This window comes from Pongo pygmaeus, chromosome 11 (genome assembly GCF_028885625.2).
Source record: "Pongo pygmaeus isolate AG05252 chromosome 11, NHGRI_mPonPyg2-v2.0_pri, whole genome shotgun sequence".
NCBI lineage: Eukaryota > Metazoa > Chordata > Mammalia > Primates > Hominidae > Pongo > Pongo pygmaeus.
The window spans coordinates 86,268,019-86,274,413 of NC_072384.2; the positions used below are offsets into that span (position 1 = coordinate 86,268,019).

A 6,395-nucleotide genomic window follows, 5' to 3' on the forward strand; every position below is an offset into this window, starting at 1 on the left:
GTTACAATCATAATCATTGCTTTAATTGCTATATACATATGTATACATTATGGTTTCTTACAGGAAAACACAATGAAAATATTGTATCCTAAATACCCGGTGTTCACATTCCAAACTATATTTCTACTCTGGTATTAAGCGTATTATCTCTAATTAAAATTCATACTGATAATTTATTTTTGGATTATTAATATCTTCTTGAATATTTGATTAACGACTCTATACAAGCATGCTTTCTACATAGCTCTCAGCATTTGGCAGGACTAAAAGATTCCTTCTAACAACTGTTTTCCATTTAAACATTAAAGTTCTAAAACATAACGTTGCAAAGGAGTTTCTACTTCTATAAAATTTATTCTGACCCTGGAAAAATTTCCAGCTATACAAAAAACATAATCTTTATGATAGCTTACTTTCTTCATCTTAAGAAAAGTGTGGAGGAAGAGCAGAGTTGCAACAGGCTGCTTACAGGCTATCCAAGTGAAAGGGTTGATATGAAAGTTGGAGATGTAAGTGCAGAACTTGGAAGTGAACGTGAATCAAGATTTAACCAGATGAATCACTCATACTGAAGGATCATTGAAGCCATAAGTCAGTAGGACAATTAGTATGGAAGAAAGTATAAATGCTGAAGGAAAATAAAAATTGTCAATACTTGTGGGAGGGAAGAAGAGAGATGACCCATAGAATAACATGATAAAAAGGAGAAACAATGTAATAGAAGGTCATGGCCGACAAGGGAGGAGTCCTGACTATAATTAGCACACTATTTTCCCTTTTATCTGCAATTTTGCTTTCTGCATTTTCAGTTACCCACTGCCAACCACAGTTCAGTACAATAAGTGTGTATAGCACAATAGATATTTTGGGAGAGAGAGACTATAATCACATAACTTTTATTATAGTATATTGTTACAATATTTTGATTTTATTATTAGTTATTGTGGTTAACCTCTTATTGTGTCTAATTTATAAGTTAAACTTTATCATAGGTACGATGTATAAAAAATAGTATAGATAAGTTTCACTTCTTTTTGTGGTTTCAGGCACACAATGACTGTCTTGGAACATATCCCTTATAAGTGAGGGATTACTGTATTTCAAGGACTTTAGAGAAGTGCAGAGAATAAAGTCTCATTGTGCAGTCATCAGTGACAGTGGAGAGAGTTTACAGGAGCAGTGGAAGTGGAATCTAGAGCAGCATAGACATAAAGCTGAGTGAGTGGAATACAGGTTACTGTTTGAGGAAGATAAGTGGCAAAAAAAAATTTTAAAACATAGATCAAAGGTAATCTAAAGATAGTTTGGAGGCTTTGTTGTTTTGATGTTTTATTTGCTAAATTGTGTTTTTGTTTCATTGCTGTTGTTGTTGGGTTGTTGTATATTCCATTCCATTTTTGTTTTGATTAAGCTCTATTTATCTCTTTAAATTCCTTTTATTTTCTTCTTAACTTGAACTTGTCCCCACCACTTTCACATTTATAACATCTCCAAGACTCTTCTTGTTAAGGTTGCTATAATTTCCATGCTATGAAATATCAGAAATCACTTCTCTGTCCCTACCATATTTGAAATTTAAACTGCATTTAAAATAATTGATTATTCCCTCCTTCTTGAAATGCATTCTTTTCTTGGCTTCTATGACTCAACTTTTTCCTGCTTTCCTTCTACCTTCCTCAACAGACTTCTTTCCTGTCTCTTCCTCCTAGGCTTAACCTCCAACTGTTGATAGTACTCCAGATTTGAACATAAATCATCTCATCTCTGTGTTTTCCTTATCTCTGGGAAATCCTGGCTTTAATACCTTCTCTTGGTCAATAACTCTCAAATCTGTATTTGTTCTGGACTACTCTCTTGAATGTCAGATTCATATTCAACTGCCTAGTTAACATCTCCATTGACTATTTAAAAGAAATCTCATTCAAGATATGGCAGCTCCACCAGGTGTTATGTTCCCTAGGGAGCCACTGGGTCCCCCACCACCCTAGCTTGGAACTCCCAAGCTAGGCTTTGCTTCTTCAGGAAGCTCCAGGTTCTCTGAGACCTTATGACAGTACCTTGATGGAAAAGTTGAAGTCATATTTTCAGGCTTGCTTTGCTTCTCTGGTGAGTCAGAACTGTGTCAATGGCACCAATCAGGAAGAAATTCAAACTGGTGTTGATCAGTATATCCAGGAGTTTCTGGATATTGCAAGACAGATAGGATGTTTCTTTCTTCAAAAAGATTGCAATTATCTGTCCAGAAACCAGATAATGCTATCAAAGAGGATTTCTTAGAACTAAGGAATGAATTATAGTGGAAAGACATGCTGGTCCAGAAGAACTTGATATAGTTGCGGCATTCACAGCAGGTGCTGGAGGACATCAATGTGCAGCACAAAAAGCTAGCCGACATCCCTCAGGGTTCCCTGGCCTATCTTGAGTAGGCATCTGCCAATATACTTGCACCTCTGAAGCCAACCTGAGCAAAAGGGCAAAGACTGTCAGCATGAGAGTGGCTGGTGTCTGAGACAACTCTATGCAGACACTTTTTGCCACACATCCCTTCTTGTGGACTTGACATTTTGGAAGAACTCTGCCAGTAAACGAGTTGATTTTAGTTTTAGGCCCCCATCTAAAATTTTTTCACTATTTTTATAGCTGTTAATTTCTTGGGTACCTTATAAAAATGTCTCTGGCTTGGGCAAACCAGTAAATTTTTTTTATCTTTAGCAAAGTTTTAGAGTATTAGTGTGATATCACTTACAGATTTTTTTTTGTAATTTTTCTACATGTTTTAAAAAGCTTTTTAATGACTTTTCATCTTTTTATATATGTTCTCAATTGTTACATTAGTCTGATCTGATGTAAAAATTATAATAGCCTGAGGATGAGGACAAGGGATACCCAGTGGAATTTGGGAGCCTTTAACTCAGAACCATCCAAGAAAATGCATTCTTGAAAATCCAGTTTCCAGCCTTGGAATGCAGTGGTGATAGTACTGAATTGACAACAGACATCTAGCATGAAAGTAATAGAAAATAATTTATTGCATATTTTTCAATATTATGCACAATGGTAAGATGAGATATGCCTCAAACTTTGTCCCCCTCTCCAACTCATACCTAATTTGAATTTCATTTATGGGTTTAAGCAAAATTAGAACTTTGTCTTGTGTTAAAATGGAAATTTAAAAAGTTTAATAAAATGTCTATGCTACTTTGAATGAATCAATAAGATGTTTTCTTGAGTTCAGGTTTTAAAGAAGGGATAAAGAAACAGAAAATATGAAACTTTAGGTTCCTGAGAGGGATCTATACCACAAAATAAAAACAAGAGGAGATAAAAGAAAAACAAGATTTTGGGAAGATGAACTACAATTTTGCCCAAGGGTAGCCTGAATGGAGTACAGGGAAAATTTCGTCCTACTTCCAAGGTAAAACAAATGCAATAATTTAAAGGTATCCTTATTACACTGTCACAATAAACTCATAAGTTTAAAAATGGGTCATTTACAGAGAAATTAAGATTTTGTTTTATAATTAAATTTTTAATCGTTGCAGCATAAAGATAAACTTTACATGATGCTCATGCTATAAAAGATAATTATGTCTCTATCAGACAAATTTGAATTCCACTTTGCTTTTCTTAACGGTTGGTAGGATTTTTTCTGTTTTATTTAGAAAAACTTTAAATTGATTTTTATTGATTTTTAATGGTTCCTTCCTCCTCAAAAATTAAAAGCAGTATGATGTTCCTTTCACAGTTAACTCATTTACCAGCTATTGATTACTTCGAGCCAATAATCTGGAAAGTGATTATGCAATTGGGAAAGCTGAATTTCTTCATGTGTTTATTAGGAATATGAAAAAACTGCTGCTAGATTGTACTAGCACACACACAAATCAACAATGTTGAAGTCCCTAATTCCTTTCCACTAGTTATTAGAAGAGATCCCAGGATATACAAAAGAAATTGTAATCCCCAAAGAAGATACCTAGGCAAAATTGCCTGAATGATACAAAAAAGATATGTTGGTAAGGAAAAAGAGAAAAGATTAAGATAAACACCAGAGTTTGCAGAGCAAAATGAGAAGAACTGAGACTAGTAATCCCCTGTTGATATATGATAGGAAGAACTGGTGCACAGTGCCTTTCAAGATACTGGCACTATGAACTGAATTCATTACAGAACATTATTTACCTGTGCTCTGTCTGTGAAGGTACTATGTCGAAAATAATAATGGAGATCAAAAATTTCAATCTTACTGACAGTGCCTAGGGATGATGCCATGAGACTGTGCTGGCAACTTCATCTTAAAGTTCTGTTTTCTATTATCATAAATTTTGTAAAAAAAAAATACTTTAGTGCTGTAATTTTTCAACTGGTCTCTTGGTGATATTGTAGGAAAGATTGAGCAAAATCTATTCAACTGTTTTGTGTATTTCATCTAGTAAATATTTATTATTCCATGATATTAATCCATAAACATGTCACAGTATTGTTCCCTGTACTGATCAAAATACATTCCCTGGGATTTAGGATTAGATATATTTTGTAAGCACAATAAATAGTAAATTAAAGTTTTAACACAACAAAAAATGAAAAATAGAAGAGTGGGCAGGAAATATACAGTATAAAACATGATAAAGTGTATTAACCTAAGTCACACTCTTAGGTAAAACATCTTTGTTATAAGTATATTTTCACCCCAATTTAATAATGTCACATCAAGAAGTCCCCAAAGCCTCCCTAAGGAGTAAGTTTACTTGAATGATTTCTAATGTGTCCCCCAACCTTCCAGAATTGACATCTTACCTAATGTCTAAAATTTAATATTTGAAATTTTCTCTTTCGGACTAAAACAGTGAAGTTGGTTGTTGAAAATGGTACATTAAGCTTTTTCAGACCTTTCTCCTTTAATGTAGAGCATGTATATGATTCCTGAGTATGGAATAAGTAGAGATTTCTCAGAAACAATATTAAGTAAGGAAAATACATGTCTCATAATGATGCCTACAAGTATGATATCATCTAAATAAAGTTTTAAAACACACAGACACACGAACAGCACATGATGGTTACAGACATATGTAAATGTAATAGCATGTAAAATCAGGAAAAAATACTATTTTTAAAAAGTGAATTTCTCTAAAAAGGAAAGAAAAATACCTATAATGAAGAAATTCAAACAATATAAATAAGACAAATATATTTGAATTTAGTTATTTTTAAATATTCGCTGCTTTAAAATAACAATATATCTGTCTTAAATAATCCACAAGACTTAAGATTCTCTCTTTGCTGTTAATATTGACGTGTCTTAAGATTTACCTAGTTCTTTTTATAATGTTAAAAATTGCTCTATTTTTCAACAAATATCATTATTGCATTCCATGATACGCCTTGTCTTTATTTCTGATATTTAAAAATTCTGAACACTCAGTACTTGCGTGAGTGTTGAGCACAGAGAGATGCAATCAAATTTCTCATCATTAGTTGACATTCTCTTCTAATGTTTTCAGGAAATTAAAGCCTATCTATAAGCACTGGCTGATGAAAGGGAATTATATCAAGTATTAGGAGATAACTGTGTAAACCATGAGATGCTTATTAATTATCTGATGATGATTTAATACTAACACATATTAGTCTATTTGTATTTAGAAAAAAAGCAGACATAATAAAACCAACTGCCAACAAGAAAAAAATGTGTTCATTATGAGTTTCAGTAACTTGTAAATGTCTATCTGACAATCTATTAAAATTATATATATATAATAACAAAAGTATTCAAAATACTTAACCAGTACAACATGGGTTTCAGGCAATTAAAAAAGCAGATCGACCAATCAGAACAGAAGCTGACTATAAACAAAAGGCAAATCACACCCTTCTCTTAAGGGACTAAGAAAAGGTAAAAATAATTATCATTTCCTTACTATATATAGCCCTGCTTTCTCACTCAATTGCAATGTTTCTCAAATTTTGATGTGCATATGAATCAACTAGGAATCTTGGGAAAACGTAGATTCTGATTTATTACATCTGGAGTGGGTTATAAAACACTGTTATCCAAAGTGTGGTCCTCAGACTATTAAAATAGGTGTCATCTGGGAGTTTGTTGGAAACATAAAATGTCACAGCCTTTCCCAAACCTACTGAAGAATAATCTACATTTTAATACAATCCCTGAATAATTCACATTTCAAATATTAAAATTAAGAAGCACTGTTCTGACATACAACCCGGTGCTTTTAATTGATCAAAGGCAAATAAGGGAATGGTGAAAATTTTAGAGAATAAGAAAGACTCAAGAAATGTAAATCAAATACAACATGTGAAACTTGGTATATGGAGTTTGTTGATAGTAAAGAACTATTGTTAATTCTATTAAATGTGATAATTGCATGTAA

The 6,395-nt window shown here is 32.8% G+C and overlaps 1 pseudogene; it reads left to right on the plus strand.

Annotated features, from left to right (window-relative positions):
* Window positions 1-1,928: 1,928 nt before the first annotated feature.
* LOC129031417 (mediator of RNA polymerase II transcription subunit 28-like) lies at window positions 1,929-2,465 on the plus strand (annotated as a pseudogene).
* Window positions 2,466-6,395: the final 3,930 nt, after the last annotated feature.